This window comes from Entelurus aequoreus, linkage group LG09 (assembly GCF_033978785.1).
Source record: "Entelurus aequoreus isolate RoL-2023_Sb linkage group LG09, RoL_Eaeq_v1.1, whole genome shotgun sequence".
NCBI lineage: Eukaryota > Metazoa > Chordata > Actinopteri > Syngnathiformes > Syngnathidae > Entelurus > Entelurus aequoreus.
Window position 1 is genome coordinate 32,020,392 of NC_084739.1, and position 19,795 is coordinate 32,040,186.

At 46.2% G+C, this 19,795-nt stretch overlaps 1 long non-coding RNA gene and 1 pseudogene across 1 annotated transcript; both read right to left on the minus strand.

Annotated features, from left to right (window-relative positions):
• Positions 1-3,112: 3,112 nt before the first annotated feature.
• On the minus strand, positions 3,113-8,989 carry LOC133656833 (uncharacterized). Its single transcript, XR_009827167.1, has 3 exons — positions 8,837-8,989; positions 4,175-4,244; positions 3,113-3,556 (listed from the first exon to the last, which is right to left on the minus strand). It is a non-coding gene; the product is annotated as an uncharacterized LOC133656833 (long non-coding RNA).
• Positions 8,990-14,422: 5,433 nt separating this feature from the next.
• Positions 14,423-17,560, minus strand: LOC133656834 (uncharacterized; annotated as a pseudogene).
• Positions 17,561-19,795: the final 2,235 nt, after the last annotated feature.

Below are 19,795 nucleotides of genomic sequence, written 5' to 3' on the forward strand. Positions count from 1 at the left end.
TTCTCTATTTTATGCTGCTGCTGTTACATGCTGTAATATTGTACATGGTAATTGTCATATATTGTATATATGATATAGACATAATATAATATATCAGTATATACTGTATAATATACTGTACATATATTATGTATATATGTTATATTTTATATCGCTATATTTAGTCTATTTATACCTGCATTGTCCTTTCCATCCTTACACTTTCCATCATTGTAACTGAGCTACTGTGTGGAACAATTTCCCTTGTGGATCATTAAAGTTTGTCTAAGTCTAAGTCACCAGACTTGGTTAGATGAAGAGTGTGATATTAGCGGCTTTGAAAAGTGGGGATAAGAAGAATTGTGTCATGATCCGTTCCCCAGGTCATGTTTTGTTTCGTTTGGTATTTCCTTAGTTGTTGGTTAGTTCTGTTTGTTCACCCTTGTTTGTTTTGTGGTGGATGGTCCGAATCTTTAACAGCAACAAAAGTGAATTTAGTACAAAAGTTTTATTTACCCATAATCAAATGGTACACAGTTGGATTGAATTGCCCATGCAAACAGACAACGTCCTCCGGAGAAGTTGGATGAATCGAGAATCGTGCGAATCATACATACACTTGGTCTACGTGCCCATTGATCTGTTTTCCTCATGTGTCAAGGTCCCGTTGTTTTGAACCTGTTTATTCTGCAACCTCCTTGAATCATTTAGCCATAACAAACAATCAAAACATTTTGTAGAATGGTCAGACTGACCACTCGTTCAGCTATAACCCACATATGGTCCTTCAATAGTTCAGAATAGAAAAAAGAGAAACGAGCAGACATTCTTAATGCTTTTCGACCTCATTCTCTTTTCGGACTTCGACAGACACAAAATATTGTTCAAAAGGTCAGAAATTCCTCTACAGTTTATTTGGTTGTCATGAGTGCTGATTTTTGTCATCTGCCTCTGATAAGTGGTCGGGACGCTCACCTGCTCCTGGTCAGTAATCAGAGAGCTATTTATTCCTGCCTCGCGCCACACTCTGTCTGTTAGTCTTGATGGCTCTTTGTGACATTTACGTTGGATCCTGATTTCACCACGCGTTTGTATTTTTCTCATGTAAGATTTTTACCCTGTTTGCCCCTGGTGATTATCTTGTTTTTTTGCTCCACACTTGACAATTGTAGCTGAGTGAATAAGTGCTTTTAAAAATTACATTTTTTGTTTGTTTGTGTGTGAACCTTCTCAAAGCCTGCTTGTTTTGTTTTGGCGAAAAATATATATTTTTTGGTTTCGTCCGGTTGTTGCAAGGGGAACTTTTGATAGCAACGCACACTGGGAGGCGCGCGTATTTGTCGGCAGAACGTGACTGCTCGTGAAGCAGGTAAGACGTGCCACAGTCCCTCTGCTTGTCACGGCGGAGTTGCAGCAAGGTTTGTTCCCCCGGGATGCAAACGGAACACTCCGGACAGGACTTGCAGGTAGGAACATGATTTAATCTTGACAAAAACCAAAGTCTGCGATGAGGTGGCGACTTGTCCAGGGTGTACACCGCCTTCCGCCCGATTGTAGCTGAGATAGGCTACAGCGCCCCCCGCGACCCTGACGGGAATAAGCGGTGGAAAATGGATGGATGGATGGAAAAACCAAAGTACCACCAAGAACAGAAAACAAGTCAAAAGAAAACGTGCCAATCGCACTCGAAGCTAACTTAGCATAGGCTAGGAGACAAGCCAAACTTACGTGACGAGAGCATGAAGCAACAAAGAAGCCAGGCCGAATGACTGGCAAAGGCAGGCTTAAATAATGCTTCTGATGAGAAACAGGTGAGCGTCCCGAACACCAGAGGCAGGTGAAAATAATAAGTAGCCATGGTAACTAAACAAACTCAAGGGTCGACAACAACAGAAACTCAGGGAGTCCAAAACCAGCCGAAAATAACAAAAACATGATCCGGGCCACGGATCCTGACAATGCTCCTTTATTGAGCTAACTGAATTCGGAGGCTTTTAATTTCGCCTTGTACTGATGGTGAACTTATTTAGAGCTATTGTTGTGATGTGTGGTTGGAGGGAAATTTGCCTTTGTCCCATTTTGTTAAGTTGATGTCCCCCCCCCCCCCCCCCCCCCATATGCGGTCCTCTCCAAGGTTTCTCATAGTCATTCACACCGACGTTTTCCTTGCCCTTATGTGGGCTTTGTACCGAGGATGTCGTTGCTGCTTGTGCAGCCCTTTGAGACACTTGTGATTTAGGGCTATATAAATAAACATTGATTGATTGATCTTTGTCATGTGGTTTGCTGTGTGTGTGCGTGAATTGACTGTCTTTCTTGCCACATTTTTTCCATTCATAGGTATGGGACAAGCGGTAGAAAATGGATGGATGGATAGGTATGTTAATCAAAATAATTGTGTCATAGAATTTTTATCTTTGATGAGGGACTGCATCATTTGTATTACATTAACTGTGTCATGATGCACAATATAAAGCGTTTAAGAATATTTTGCCCTGTTTTGAGTTAAAATTCCCTGCAAAGCTATTGTCATAAGGAATGTATTTGATTTTTAAGTATATATGTCATTATAGTAAAGAAAATACTAAAATGTGGATTTTTGTAATAGATAAGGTAACTTTTGATGTTTTGTATAAATACTTCCCCTTCATAATATTGTACTGTATGTAAAACACACATATAAATATGTATGAGGACGTGACTGCTCGTTAAGCAGAGAGTTGTACTGCTGCTGCTGACGTGTGTGCGTGAATTGACTGTCCTCCTTGCCACCTTCTTTCCATTAATAGGAAAAATAAATTTGCAGAACGTCAGAAGTGGAGTGTCGAAGTTTTTCGTCAAAGAGACCATTCAAAGTCTGCTACACTAGTGTCTGAGTTTGCGTACTTGTTGTCCTGCTTATTGGTATAAATCACCTCTTTACCTGCACACTGCTTCCGAACGTCCTTCTGCATCTTGGAGAAACGACCACAGCAAAACCATGTGTAACCCTAGTTACGAACTAGTAATAGAGGAACAGGTGAGTAGTTGTCAATGGTGTAAATATCGAACTGGACTAGTATCAGAAGAATCCTAGTGTTTTTAAGAGCCAGTGTTGCATATCAATAATGACACAGACAACGATGAACTTGAATGTTGAATGGCCAAACATGTATTGAAAAGTGCACATATAAATTTACAACAACTGCAGTATATGAAAAATAATGAACAAGAATAAGAAAAGCCGGCAGAATAGAAACCCTTTTTTCAAAGTTCCCAAAGTTTGTTTAAATAGTTCGTTGGGGCCCGTTTCTCTGTAGCTAACAGTGCACTGTATAAGTATTGTCCTACCGCACAGACCGTGGGGGAGGGGACGTCAACACTGCACCGCAGTGTCCAGATTCTCAGGTAGCTCGCCACCCAGTATGCACTGGGAATCGGATTGATGGATCTGGGGAATGGGGGGAATCAGTGTTGGAGTTGGAGAGACTGCGGAGCCTCTCATTCACCTGGGCTGGAAGGGCGATGTCGTCCTCTCCACACAAGGTGCTCCAAGGAATTAAGATGGTATTTGAATCACCCAATCAAAAAACCTGACCTAACAATAGATCAGACAAGACCCAATAGCTTGTATTATTCACACACACACTGGTTTCAACTGTGTTCTTAAATAACCATGAATTAGCTTAAATACTTTTAACTAGCATTAATTAGCTCAATCATGTCATTAATCAGCAATCATGTATCTCAAATGCTTTGGTTTACAATGTATTTGTTTTCAAAATATGAAATATCAAAATAAAAGTTAAGCGCTTATTATAGTTCTTTTTTCCAATTGTTCAAATATTAAAAAATATATGAAATGTTTCTTCAAATACAAAAATACAAATACTATTTAAATGCACCTTTAAGTTCACAATCAAACGAGGTAGGTTAATTGCACAAAGTTCACATTAATGCTCAAAATGGACTTTTGTGTAGCAACTTGGAGGTATATAAGGTTACAACGTGCTAAATCTCTCCCTTGCTAGCACAGGTGAGAGATGCACTAAAAATGACCCCTTCAATCACTAAATCAAAAGTACTCAGTAATCTATTACTTCAGTAAAACAAAAATAATCACAGTGTTCCTAGCATGTGCTGTAAACATGAACAAAATAAATATCACCAACACTTATGGCTCAAATAAAACATCACATCATTGTTATTCACTCACCGCTGATCAAGTGAAATGACTGCACACAGGATATCAGTCAGTGAATATTACACTCGGATGTCACACTGCTCTACAAGGTTCAAACAACACAATATTGTTGTGTTCATTCAAGTTAATCTTAAATACTGTTCTTATACTTGAATGCCTATTGGTAATGTGTTCTACTGTCTTACTCAGGCTATTTACGTTGTGCTTTTTGATACCTTGAAGCCACCGTAGTTGGGCTGGGCCTTTTGAGGAAGTTACTGAAATAAAGGGGAGTGCTGTTGTGAAGTTGAGCGAGGCTGTTGTGTCTGTTATTTGAACATAACATTTGGCGAACGAGGATGGCTGACACACCTATATTCTCCCTGCCACCTCCGGACCCGTTTCTACCCCTCCCGGGCGATCCTGTCATTCCCTGGAATCAGTGGAAATCGTCTTTTGAGACGTATCTTTTGGCCACAGGTTTGGACAATGCCACTAGCGCGAGGAAGCGCGCCATTCTCCTACACCTGCTTGGAGCGGAGGGGAACAGAATTTTCAATTCTCTCAGCGGTACGCTGGACACTTATGATGCAGTCATAACAGCTTTGAGCGGACATTTTGTAAAATCACAGAATATCCTACTCCGCCGGTTGGAGTTCAGACGAAGATGTCAGCGCCCGGGTGAGTCTGCCAGGCAGTATGTAGCAGATTTAAGAGCCCTATCACAGAACTGTAATTTCGGCAACCTCACTGATGAACTCATTCGAGACCAGCTCATTGAGAAAACGTCTAATCCCAGAGTGCAGGAGGAGTTGTTACTCAAGGATGCAACTTTGACACTTGATGACGCACTAATAATCGCAATACAAGTGGAATCGGCTACTGAATGTGCGGCCAAAATTGCGGAAAATAAGCCTCATAGGCCTACCCCTGTTATTGAACAGTCAGTGCAACAGCTATCAACCTCAGACCCTGATGCTGCTATACAGGTAGCGCGTCCCCAGCCAACACGTCAACAGAGACGGTGTGGGAATTGTGGCTCCAACCGCCATGCAACAAGGGCCCAGGACTGCCCTGCTAGGGGCCAAACTTGTCGCCGTTGTCAGAAGCCTAACCACTTTGCCAGGTGGTGCCGGTCCGCTCCGGCCGATTACCCTGATGCACAGTCACATGACCCGGCGGTGCCTGTGCGCACTGTAGGCCCCCACTCAGCGACTTTCTCGAGGTGCCCTGTTTACCTGGATGACTGCTGTGTCCCTCTCCTCCTCGACACTGGGGCCAAAGTGTCACTACTGAATGTCGACACCTGCAACCTGCTCTTCCCGAACAGACAGCTACAGCCCCCGTCCACTGCCCTCTGTGGCTACGGCCGCAGCAAAATCGATGTCGTCGGCCTTCTCTACCTCCCGGTTCGCTACACCTCTACAGCTGTGGACCGTTTCCCGTTCCACATCACGCGCCGCGGCGAGAACATCATGGGTCTCGACCTCTTCACTAGCCTGGGTTTTACCCTGCAGGACAACAGCGGTATGCGGATTCTACACGTAGCGTCTCCGAGGCAACACGACCAGCCGGAGCTGTTTAACGGCCTGGGCTGCCTCAGCTCATTTACACACAAGCCACTCCTGGACCACAGCGTGCCTCCCGTGGTCCAGCCCCTTCGCCGTGTTCCCCTGGCTTTGCGGGACGGCGTTACGCAGGAGCTTCAACGCCTCCAGGCTGGTGGAATCATAGAGCCCATCGACGCTTCCCCATGGGTGTCCAACATTGTCATCGCCAAGAAGAAGTCGGGCGGACTGAGAGTCTGCGTCGACCTCCGCCAAGTGAACAAGGCAGTGGTGCCTGACAAATATCCTCTTCCTACGACGGAGGAACTCACTACACACTTCCACGGCTCCTGAGTTTTCAGTAAATTGGACTTGCGCCAGGGCTATTTACAAGTCCCTTTACATAAGGAGAGTAGGGACTTGACAGCGTTTATCACCCACACTGGCCTGTACCGCTACACGAGGATGCCTTTTGGGCTCAATTCAGCGCCGAGTTGTTTCCAGAAAATCATGTCCACAATCCTCGCTAGCTGCACTGGGACTGTGGCGTATCTGGATGATATTGTGGTGCATGGGCCAGATGCTGCCACACACGATGCCCGCCTGGAACAGGTTTTCACCGCACTCAAGCGCCACCATGCCACGCTGAACACAGAGAAGTGTGTTTTCGCTGCACCCGCCATAGACTTTGTTGGGTTCCGTGTCTCCGCCGACGGCATCTCGCCTCTCCAGTCGAACGTGGATGCCATCATCGACGTCCCCACTCCTGCGACGGCCTCCCAGGTGGCATCATTTTTGGGGATGACAGCCTACTACATGCGGTTCCTGCCTCAGTACTCCTCCATTACGGCCCCGCTCAGGATGCTGCTCAGGCAGGAGACACCATGGTCTTGGACTCCCAAGTGCCAGGTTGGTTTCGACGAGTTGAAGCGGCTCCTCACCACGTCTCCGATCCTGGCGCACTTCCAACTGGACAGCCCCACATTCGTGACCTGTGATGCTTCCGCAGTGGCTCTAGGTGCCGTTCTGTCACAGATCCATGATGGCGTAGAGAGACCGGTAGCGTTTGCCTCTCGGGCGCTCAGCCCCACTGAGCAGAAATATTCAGTGGGCGAACGGGAGGCACTCGCCTGTATATGGGCATGTGAGCGTTGGCATCTCTACTTATACGGAAGGTCCTTTACTTTACGGACGGACCACCAGGCCCTGACGACCCTGATGTCTACCTCTGGTGTGGGGCACAGGCCCCTCCGTCTTCACAGATGGTCAGACCGTCTGCAGCAGTATGACTTTCAGCTACAATTCACCCCTGGCAGGAATAACGTGGTGGCAGACTACCTGTCCCGTCCTGCCACCACCCAGGGCCCCGCTGTCTCCCCGGAGGACGAAGAAGACGTGGTCCACCTGGTCCACTCACCATTGAAGGACACTGTCTCCCTCCGTGATTTGGAGACGGCCTCAGCAGCCGAGCCTGTCTTCACCATGCTGCGTGACTACATCAGACACGGTTGGCCTTCCCGTGTCCCACCTGAGCTAGAGCCGTATTCCCGTGTGAAGAACGAACTGTCATGCTGGGGTGAGGCCTGCATCGCCCGGGGACACTGCGCTGTTATCCCAGTAGCCCTCAGAGGGTGTGTCTTACAGATGGCACACCAGGGTCACCTTGGCATAGTCAAAGCCAAGCAAAGGTGCCGTGACACAGTGTGGTGGCCCGCCATCGATCGAGACCTGGAGGGACTCATCCGCTCCTGTGCAGCGTGCCTCACCAGTGGGAAGACTGGGCCACCCGCTTCGCCTCCACTCCAGCCCCTGGACTGGCCAACTAAACCGTGGGACCATCTCCAGCTTGATATCTGTGGTGAGCTGCATAATGTGCCACACCACCAGAGGTTTCTTGTGGTGGTCTACGACCTGCATTCCAAGTGGCCTGAGGTGGCTCCCATGGGAACGGTCACCTCTGCTGCCGTCGTCGCCTTCCTGGACCGCCTGTTTTCCCGTTGGGGTTTACCCCGAGCCATCACCACGGACAACGGTCCTCAGTTCCTGTCCTCGGAGTTCACCGCCTACCTTGCCAGCAAGGGTGTTACTCACATCAGAACTTCCGTCTACCACCCCCAGGCAAACGGGGGGGTGGAAAGGTACAACCAATCACTGAAGAATGGACTGCGTGCTCACATGTCCGAGGGATACTCGCTGGAGGCTGCACTGAATCAGACCCTCCTCCACTACAGGGCGACTGTCCATTCTACAACAGGGGTCTCTCCTGCCAGCCTCATGGTGGGTCGAGAGTTTGTGCTTCCCCTGTCGAGACTCCGCCCACCGATGGCCGCGAGCCCGCGACCATGCTCAGCAGCAGTCAAGTCTCGCGTCAAGGGACAACAAACTTCCATGAAGCAAAGGTTCGATCAGAAGCACAGGGCTAAATGGCCAGCTGTCAGAGTGTCGGACTGGGTCAGAGCGCGCCGGCCCCACCGCACCAACAAACTGTCAACATTCTGGTCTGCTCCATACCAGGTCAGCCGCCAGCTGGGCCCAGCTTCATTTCAGTTAACCGATGGATCCCGTTGGCACGCTAGCTGCCTGCGCAAGGTACCTGCCCCTCCTCACCAGCCTCACGTCACAGGGGTGGCACCGAACATTCCCGCATTGGGGCCACGCCCTCCGGTGCCCGATCCAGTGGCAGCACCCCTCGCCCAGGCTGTGCCGGTCGCGCAGTGCCCTGCTCCAGCACCGGCCCCACTGCCGGTCCCCCTTGCTCCTGAGCCTCGGCCTGTTAGGGCCCGTGCACGCCCTGAGCGTTTTCAGGACTTTGTGGCCACCTTCCATACTTGAAGTTTTAAGAGAGGAGGGGAAATGTTGTGTTCATTCAAGTTAATCTTAAATACTGTTCTTATACTTGAATGCCTATTGGTAATGTGTTCTACTGTCTTACTCAGGCTATTTACGTTGTGCTTTTTGATACCTTGAAGCCACCGTAGTTGGGCTGGGCCTTTTGAGGAAGTTACTGAAATAAAGGGGAGTGCTGTTGTGAAGTTGAGCGAGGCTGTTGTGTCTGTTATTTGAACATAACAAATATACGGTTCAAAAGTTGTATAACAACATTAGAAATGTGGATGGATCGAATTGCAAGCTTATTTTCAAGCCTTACCGAGTGGATGGCCAAGGATTGATCGACAGGTTCTCCGCGTGTGTTTGCATTGCCACGCATGGACCGACAAAACCGGAAGGGGAGTTTCTCTTCTTCCACACTACAGGAAGTTGCGTCATAAAACGAGTGACACGGAAGGGCTCACAGGCTCACTGATTGACCTCTAGAGGTGACAATCATGAAGACAGGTAATTTTTACCTCTGCAATTTCTGTTAAGACACCATGTTTGTGTCAACATTTTTATGTTTATTGTGTATTTTCTATTTTAACAACTTGTAGAGCAGGTTAAAAATATAAATGAATAACGTAAAGTGCAGATTAGTTTGTACCTGTTTTAACACTTAGTTATTTAACTGAAATGAATGTATCGTTACTAAATGAATTATTTTAACTCAAATGAATTATTTCAACTCCAGGCATATGGTGTTTTCAAGCCTGGGTTACACATGGGACCCCAACATAACAAATTATATCTAACAAATACAGTCAAATGTTCATTTACTTAAAGGCCTACTGAAACCCACTACTACCGACCACGCAGTCTGATAGTTTATATATCAATGATGAAATCTTAACATTGCAACACATGCCAATACGGCCGGGTTAACTTATAAAGTGCAATTTTAAATTTCCCGCCACACTTCCGGTTGAAAACGTCTAGATATGATGACGTATGTGCGTGACGTCAACGGTTGATACAGAAGTATTCGGACCCATTGAATCCAATACAAAAAAGCTCTGTTTTCATCCCAAAATTCCACAGTATTCTGGACATCTGTGTTGGTGAATCTTTTGCAATTTGTTTAATGAACAATGGAGACTGCAAAGAAGAAAGCTGTAGGTGCGATCGGTGTATTAGCGGCGGACTACAGCAACACAACCAGGAGGACTTTGAGAAGAGCAGACGCGCTAGCCGAACGACCTCACCTTGACTTCCTTCGTCTCCGGGCCGCCAACCGCATCGGTGATCGGGTGAAGTCCTTCGTCGTACCGTCGATCGCTGGAACGCAGGTGAGCATGGGTCGTGATAAGCAGATGAGAGCTGGCGTAGGTGCAGAGCTAATGTTTTTAGCATAGCTCTGTCGAGGTTCCGTAGCTAAGTTAGCTTCAATGGCGTCGTTAGCAACAGCATTGCTAAGCTTCGCCAAGCTGGAAAGCATTAACCGTGTAGTTACATGTCCAGAGTTCGGTAGTAATGTTGATCTTCTGTCTATCCTTCCAGTCAGGGACTTATTTGTTTTGTTTCTATATGCAGTAAAGCCCGATGCTATCACGTTAGCTCAGTAGCTAAAGAGCTTCACCGATGTATTGTCGTGGAGATAAAAGTCACTGTGAATGTCCATTTCGCGTTCTCGACTCTCATTTTCAAGAGGATATAGTATCCGAGGTGGTTTAAAATACAAATCCGTGATCCACAATAGAAAAAGGAGAGAGTGTGGAATCCAATGAACCCTTGTACCTAAGTTACGGTCAGAGCGAAAAAAGATATGTCCTGCACTGCACTCTAGTCCTTCACTTTCACGTTCCTCATCCACAAATCTTTCATCCTCGCTCAAATTAATGGGGTAATCGTCGCTTTCTCGGTCCGAATCTCTCTCGCTGCTGGTGTAAACAATAGTAAAATGTGAGCAGTCCTTCCTCCGGTGTCGTCACGCTACTTCCGGGAGGGGCAAGGCTTTTTTTTATCAGAGACCAAAAGTTGCGAACTTTATCGTTGTTGTTCTATATTAAATCCTTTCAGCAAAAATATGGCAATATCGCGAAATGATCAAGTATGACACATAGAATGGATCTGCTATCCCCGTTTAAATAAAAAAATGTCATTTCAGTTGGCCTTTAAAGACCTGCCAGAAGTGTGTTTATGGTTTGTATACAATTAATTGATGTCTTGTTTTTAGCGTTGACAATGCTTCTTTTTTTTTCTTTTTTAGAGTAACGCAAATCTATTACACGAGCTACAAAGAAATGGTGTCACTTCCAAGTGTGTTTTGATTCCTAATAACTAACGAAAAAATAAAACCATTTCTTTTGTCTTATATTGTATTTTCATTACATGTCCACAAGAAAATAATCTGAATTGATTGTTTAACTTTCGAGAGTCCAAGGACAGCTGGTCATGAAGACTGTCCCACTCTGCAAACATTTAATATAAAAATCATGTCATGTATCAGCTGTGATACTGCTCACTTAGGATGATATCATTTCAGGGGCAGCAGATGCACTGGAAATGTGCTGAAACCATACTTGCCAACCTTGAGACCTCCAATATCGGGGGGGGGGGGGGGGGGGGGGGGGGGGGTTGGGGGCGTGGTTATTTACAGCTAGAATTCACCAACTCGAGTATTTCATATATATATATATATATATATATATATATATATATATATATATATATATATATGTATGAAATACTTGACTTTCAGTGAATTCTAGCTATATATATATTTTTTTATTTTATTTACATAGAAAAAAAAAACAAACTTAAATTTAAGTGTTCAGTGGCTATCCATTAGATGGCAGAATTGTCCTGTTTAACTTCTCCGTTCATGATGAGTATATCATTTCGGCCGCCATGTCTGTAATTTCTTCGTTCTTCTGCTTCGTCTCCTTGTTGTGTGCGCAGTTGTGCACTCTATAAAAGCCCTAGATGTTATGAACGTCTTTGGGCAGGCAAGCTGTTTATTTTTGGGAAAAGCGGACGTGAGAACAGGCTGTCCCCACTCAGTCTCAGGTCCGTATTGAGCTGGAGGGGGCGTGGCCTCCAGCTCCGGCTGAATACCGGGGAGTTTGTCGGAGAGAAATCTCTGCCGGGAGGTTGTCGGGAGAGGCGCTGAATATCGGATTCTCCCGCTAACAGTTGGGAGGGTTGGCAAGTATGGCTGAAACTGAAAAGATGTGCAAGGTTATGTGTTCACAATTAGAACAGCAATGGAACAGAAAAAAGTTCAAATTTTTGCTCAAGTTGTTACTTGGAGGAAAAAGAATAGCAGATAAAAGACACACTGGCTTTTATGATTGCTTTCCTGCTGCATGTGCCCATGTTGCCTGACGACACAGACTATGACAGCCAGATATGCCAACTATGTCAGTCTTTGGTATCCCTTAGGCTTGAGTTTTCGCATATTTCTTCATCTGTAACCAAGACAGATCCTCTTTTCCTCTCCCTGCAGTTCTGTCTGCTGCCACAACCCTTCATATTTGTTTGCTCTTCGACGGTGCCCTGGATGCTTATTTCCCCAGTCAACTTACCCCTTCTCAACAACCTTATGCTTCAAACTTCTACAACCTACAATCCTACAACCCAAAAACACTTTTTGGAAATGCATTCGATGCCAGAATATATTTATTTAATTTAACACTAAAGATTAACGAATAAAGCAATCAGTTCAGATCAACTAATTAATAGAAAACTAACAAATACTGATGCAAAATCGGTACCAGGACTATGGTGGACCTCCAGTTTGTTTACTTCATTCATTGTAAAATTAGTTATTGTGTAAAAAGAACTTAACCCCTGTAAAAACAATACATATTGATAACAATAGATGTGTATGTTGATGCAGCAATCTAACTGCTTTGAATACAGATTCAAACTGTTCCAAAGTCAAAATGCTTAAGTCCCTCAGAACATTTAGCATACTCTCTATTTAGTGCTGCCATGCTAGGCTCTAGCGTGTTAACTGTTAGCATCTTTGCATATTTTGTTTCCAAAAAATAATACACAAGTAAGAGTACCGTTACTTTAGAGTAAAAAGTATCCATCCAAACAAACAAGGAAAAGTAAGTTAAGTTAAAGTACCAATGATTGTCACACACATACATGAGGTGTGGCGAAATTATTTTCTGCATTTGACCCATCACCCTTGTATTCAGTCAAAAAACTTTTTATGGTACTTCCATGACAACTGTAGTTTGCATGTGTGCATGTGTGTTTGCATGTGCCTGTGTGTTTGTGTGCGTGTGAGAGACAATATGACTACAACATTTGCACAATTTACAGTAACTCATTACGTTATTACAGGGCTAATGTTAGCATCTGTGCAGCTAAACATTAAAAATAAAACTTACAGAGGAATTATTGGAGCTGAAATTTTAAAATTTCTACTGATACAGGTGCCAGCACGATAGCTGTCTTTTTCCTAGTTTGTTTGTAAGCAAATGTTGAGGAGTTGTGCTGCCTCGACTGATGCCAAGTCACTTATTAGAGTGTGTAGTATGAGTGCGGTCATGTGACTGCCAGGCCCTGATTGGTGAAATAGAGTCAACAGTCCTAGTGCTTATGCTGGATTGGTGAAACAGAGTAATGTGGCAGTGCCCGCTAGAAGATGTCCGTCTTACAAGCCAAAAGTAGGTCTTGCAAGCAGTAAACAATACATTATGAATAAATATAAAGCTATAACGTTAACTGCTAACATTAGCATGCTAGCAGTTAACAAGTGTCAAATGCCAAGTTATATGACTCTAAGGTAAACGGTTGCAAAATTAGCTAAAAAAGCTAGCACTTTAATGTTGGCATGCTAACGTAAACATACATAAAGTTAGCATGTTTCAAATACCAAGTTATATGACTGTAAGGTGTATGGCTGTGTGATTAGAGAGAAAAAAAAAAGTTAGCTAAAAAGTTAGCACTTTAATGTTAGCATGCTAGAATCCTAAAGTTAGCACGCTAACAGTTAACATGTGTCACATTCCAAGTTATATGACTCGAAGGTGAATGGCTGCGGAATTTGACAAAAAAGTTTAATATTAGCTGGAAATGTTGCCATGCTAACGTTAAGAAGCTAGCACATGACGGGGTAAGAAGAAATACCAAAATGCAGTATTTGTTGGTGTAAACATAGCAAGTAGCAAAAAAACTAGCATGTTAACGTTCTCACTCGTATGCTAACTTGCTCGACACCAACGCAGATAGAAAAAAAACATAATTTTGTTGTCTGTCTATGTTGTGTGCCTATTGAACTATTAGTTACGGCCCTGTACAAACACCAGACTCAGACACCTGAGGGGAGGGGCTGTTACGTGACTTCAAAGGACTTATTTTTTTTACTCCGACTTCTAACATTGGAGTCAATAAGAGATTTAGCTGACTTTCTTGGCTTTGAGGGCCAACAGAAGCAAAATGGGACACATGACCTCCATAAAAGTGACATTTTCTGAGAGAGGACATGTGTGTCAACGTTTCACCGAAACACATGACAGTGGGGGTAAAAGATGTGGCCGTGAGGACAGGTTGTGCAACAAAAAAAGCTAATTTTCAGGGCTTCCACGCTTCTAGTAAATTAGAGTGAACACCATCCGCTTTAATGGAGGAAGGCCGATGGCGCTCAACTCCTTCCGATGGCCATCCAGCCAAAACCAAACATTGGTCGTCAAAACTTTTTAGTCAGGGAGAAAGTAAACAAGTGTGTGAACAACATGAGATGTTAAGCACCGAGCTAAGTGAAAGTATGGCTGAGCTACAAGAGGAGGTAATCTGGCAGGTTGGAGTGTTCTGCTTAAAATATCCGCCATTATAAAGGTGCATACCCATTAAATAGGCCCATTTTCATGGTAACATGAAATGTTTCTAATTTAGATTACCCTACTCGAGCCGCACCACACCGACGGTATAACATATGTGGGGGTTCAATGGTCGGTTCATCACGTATTAAGCGTAAGAGAAAATATGCGGGAAATAAAAAAATAAAAATAAAAATGTTTAAATACACCAATGGTGCAACTGACACATCCTCAGTGATGTAACCTAGGATCACAGGGGGTTTCGGGTCTTTCAACAATCAGACCCCCTCCCCTAGGCGACCCAGCTAGGGTTGATCAGGCCCCAGCCTGTGTCCAGGTAGCGCTACTGCCCTACATGCCACGCCTCTCCCCTCCTGATCCACAGCCACCTTGATGCCACTTCTGCTGCATCTGTGGCTAACTTCATGGCCCTTCGCTGGCTGGCCCCTGTGATGCCAAGCATTCTGTAGGCCCTGCAGAGGGATTTGCCCACAAACCCTCGACATCCCACTTCAACGGGCCGGCACATCGCTCGCCACCCATTGCTCCGACACTCCTCCACAAGCTGAGAGTACTTTGCGCTCTTCCTCTCATTGGCCTCCTCCATACGGTCCTCCCAAGGCACTGTGAGCTCCAGGAGGATTACCTGCTTGGAGGCAACTGAGGTAAGCACAATATCTGGCCTTAGTGTTGTTTTGGCAACCACGTCAGGGAACTTCAACTGCTTGCCCAGATCAACTGACAGCTCCCAGTCGCGTGCTGTTGCCAACAGACCAGAAGAGGTTGTTCCGGGCATCCGGTGTTGATTTCTCCCCAGCTCTGATGAAAGCGGTGCTCTTCACTGGGCGGAGGCTCTTGCTGTGACTGACTTCCCTGCAGATGGTATCGGCTATGGCCTTCAGGACCTGGTCATGTCGCCAGCGGTACCGCCCTTCACCCAGGGCTTTCGGACAACAGCTTAGGATGTGCTCCAAGGTTCCTCTCCTCTGGCAGAGGGGGCACGCTGGTGTCTCCACCTTCCCCCAGGTGAAGAGGTTGGATGGACTTGGCAGCACGTCGTAGACCGCCTGGATCAAGAACTTTATCCGATGGGGTTCGGCTTTCCAGAGCTCGGTCCATGTGACCTTGCGCTCTGCTGCTTGTTCCCATCTGGTGCAGGCGCCCTGTTGCCGCATTCCCGCCATCTGGCAGGCTCGCCTTTCCTCAACTCCTGCTCGCACCTCGTCGAGGATCAGTGACCTCTTCTCTTTCCCCTGCGCCTTATCATAGCGAGGTGTTCTTCTGCTACCTAAGCCAGATCTCCCCTGCGCCACTGTTCCCACCAACACCCTTTGCCGTAGCCTTGCCTCTGCGACTTCCACAGCCTCGGCAGCTCTCCACTTACGCCCCGTCCTGACTTCAATCCCAGCCTGGGCAACCTTTGGGTCACTGGACTCCCGATATTGTAGAGTTCCATGGACCGTGTCACCATGAACTCTCGCTCAAGCTGCTGATGGGGAGCTTCAGCTTGTTATTGTGGCCCATATAGAGCAATGCTGCTCAGGCTTCGCGGCAGTCCCAGCCACCTGCGCAGGAACCTACTGACCCTCATCTCAAAGCCTTCCACCGTTGAAATGGGGACTTCGTACACCATGAGGGGCCAGAGGATCCGGGGGAGAATCCATGCTGGTAAATCCAGGCCTTGAACTTGCCAGGAAGGCCAGACTTGTCCACCACGGTCAGCCAGGTCTCCAGGTCTTGGTTGGTTGATTTTGTGGAGGCTACGTCTCTCAGGCTGCAATTAAACACCTTTCCTAAGCTCTTCACAGGTTCCTCGGTGAGTTGATGGTATTTTGGTGGTGCAAGTGAGAAGCACAACTTGCCAGTAACCTTCCTCTCTTTAGCACAAGGGACCTCGACTTGGCCGGCTTGAAGCTCATGCGAGCCCAGGAAATCACCTCCTGAAGGCCATTCAAGATCCACCTGCAGCCTGGGACAGATGTAGTGGTCACTGTCAAGTCGTTCATGAAGGCTCGGATGGGTGGCTGTCGGACTCCAGACCTGGAGAGGGGCCCTCTGCACTGAACTTCTGCAGACTTCACCAGCATGTTCATGGCGAGTGCAAAGAGGATGACTGAGATTGTACAGCCAGTGATGATCCCCTTTTCAAGCCTGTGCCAGTCTGAGGTTGTTTTTCCGGAGGAGACTCTCAGATGGAAGTTGGCATTGTAGTCCAGAATGAGGTCTCTGAACTTGTTTGGGATGTGATGCCGGTTCAGTGCCGCTTCGACCAGCTTGTGGGATATGGATCCATAGGCATTTGCGAGGTCCAGCCACAGAACAGCCAAGTCCCCCTTGTTCTCCCTGGCTTCCCTGATGAGCTGAGTTACCACGCCTGTATGCTCCAGACATCCAGATACCTCTGGGATCCCTCCTTTCTGGACTGATGTATCAATGTACGAGTTCTTCAGGAGGTAGTCTGTCAGTCGCCTGGCAATGAGGCTGAAGAATATCTTCCCTTCAACACTCAGCAACGAGATGGTTCAGAACTGGTTGATGTTCTGAGACTTTTCCTCCTTTGGGATCCACACACCCTCTGCCTGTCTCCACTGGTCTGCTACCTTGCCCCTCCTCCAGATCACCTTCAGGATTTTCCAGAGTCTGCAGAGTAGTCTTGGACAGTTCTTATAGACCTTGTAAGGTACTCCACTGGGCCCTGGAGCAGAGCTTGTCCTTGCCCTTCGGACCACCTCCTGGATCTCCTTCCAGCCCGGCTCTTTCCCATCAAAGTCTAGTGTTGGTGTTGGTGGATTGATCAAGGACCTGCAGGGGCCTAGGTCTTGCTCTCTACATCCATCGCTGTAGGTTTGCTTGAGGTGGTGGTCGACCTCAGCTTTGGAGCAGGCCAGTTTACCGCTTCGCTTCTGTCCTAGCAGCTGTTTTGTGACTCCAAATGGATTTGCCAGAAAGGCGGCTCTCCTCCTGGACCTTTCCTTCCTCCTCCTCCTATGCCACTCTGCTCTCCTCAAGGTCATCAGCTTCTTGCGGATTATACAACGTAGCTCCGCAAGAGGCCCCCTATCCTCTTCACTTGCAACCTTGAACTGCCGCCTTAAACTCTTCAGTTTCTGCCTGAGCTGCTGGATTTTACTCGCTCTATTGTTCATGATGTAGGGGGGCTTTGCTGCCCGCTTCTCCTCAAGTCCAAACCTCTCTGCAGCGAGGCTGATGATGATTGTGGTCATCGTCTTGAGGCGTCGATCAGCTTCCCCTTTGGCTGTTGTATCCAAGATGGTATCAGCATCTTCATCAAACTGGAGCCACTCTTTCTCCTTGCTAGCTTGGGGCCACTTTACCCGACGATGTTCTGATGTCCTGTGTGCATCTGGTGGTTGCATCACCTGGAGGCTCTGGGCACTGTGGGGTGACTCCGGGCCTGGCTCCTCCTGCGTCTCACCAGGCGTAGTTCCTGTGCGCTGTGATTCTACCACCTTCTGCATACACTTCATCCTGGCCTGGTGGATCCGCAGGCCATGTCGGTTCTTACATACCTTCCCACATATGCATTCCATAGTCGTCGTCGTGTTTCCATTGCCATGTGTCGTTATCCTTTGATCCGTCCAGTGGGATTCTCTTCCGCCCCCCCTCTCGGGAATCCCTGGGGGTATATTTCCTGTAGGTCGATTCGTAGCTTGTTGTGGGTTCCTTCCTCGCAGATATATAATAAACGGTGAAGTATGAGCAATAATAATATAAGCTGCTTGCAATGCCAGCGCCCATCCACTGCTGTATGAATGGGAAGTGAATGGGCGCTGGCATTGCAGCAGGCTCATAATGAAGTTCCAATTCAGCCCATTTATCCAGGTTAAACTAGTTCATGGATTCTTCCTTTGTCCGTGTGCTTCCTGGTGGAAACGGGTTTTATTTTTTCAGCACAATCCTGCTGGATGTGTCTGTGCTTCTATTTACAGTACTGTTCATTATGTCAAAGTGAGGGCTTTTGATCTGTTTGGAAATACATTTAAACGTTTGGATTGTATGAAATGTCACTGTTAGAATAAGTATGTATAAGTTATCACACAACTCTTATGCTTAAAGGCAGTTGCTATAGTTATTATTTATTGTGCTCAAGTTCTACTTTTCTATCTGTGTAAAGGCACACAACTTGTTATCTTCCACTGCAAGTTGCCTCGCAGCAGCAGTTTCTGTCTCGAGCCTGCTAAACAGCCAAGGACGGACGTCAAGTACCTCAACGAAGATAAGACAACACACAGACAAAGCAGAGCCAGGGCGAAATCTCGAGCTCAGCACATTTGCATTCTGAATAATCACGTATTGTGTCTACTGGGGCTGCTTGTGTAATATGTGTCCCCTCCGCCTAGAAGTAGCCTCAGTGATGTTAACTAGGGAACTCCTGAATAAATAGAGGAGTGCATTGAACTGTCCCTCAGAGCGTGGTGGGAGACTGTAACTGAGTGTGCAGCACCATACATTTCTCCTCATACTGTCTCTGCCTGATTCCTAGCTTCTTGTTCCGTTTAATAGATAGTTCGGTGCAAAAACCTGACAGTCACAGTGTCTGGGGTTGTTGTTGCCAGTCTTGTGAAAGAGATTCTTATAAAGAGCTGTCTATCGATTCATTCTCTAAACCAGTGGTATCAAACGTATGGCCCGCGGGCTATCCGGCGCGTGAGACGAGTTTGCTAAATATAAAAATGAGCGGAAATTTTTCAATTAAATAAACTGCTGTTCTAAATATGTCCACTGGTTGTCGCTATAGCAATTCTTTGTATCCCTGCGCTAGAGCATGCATGACTTCAGAGGGGGCGGAGCTATGTGCCGTGTGGAAGATGGAGGCAAAACTTTCGTGTTAGGACACTATGTACTTGGGCTGATTATTAGTGATAGTATACAAAATGTGGATTGTTACATTCATGTGTTGTACTTATGACTGTGGACACATTTTCTTGGTGCACTTAAATAGGCTAAAATATTATGTATCCCCTTCTAAATTCATGTGTGATTAATGAAATGAGTCCAAACGCACAAGTTTTGTTGTAGATAATACTACATATGTACAGAATAACAGAGGTGTGGACTCGAGTCACATGACTTGGACTCGAGTCAGACTCGAGTCATGAATTTGATGACTTTAGACTCGACTTGACAAAATGTAAAGAGACTTGCAACTCGACTTAGACTTTAACATCAATGACTTGTGACTTCACTTGGACTTGAACCTTTTGACTTGACATGACTTGCTACTTTCCCCAAAACCTAAAGTTTAAAAAGTTATTTGGGAGCGCTCCGTAGCTTTCATTTTGTACGTGTCTGTCTATCAGCGTGTGTGCTGCGTGTCAGCGTGTGTGCTCTCAGTACAACAGCCAATCAAATTAGATCTACATTGTTTTCATCACACAGCATTCAGCCAATCAAATTGCCGGACAACCAATGAACAAGAGTTGTCAAACAACGCGCCA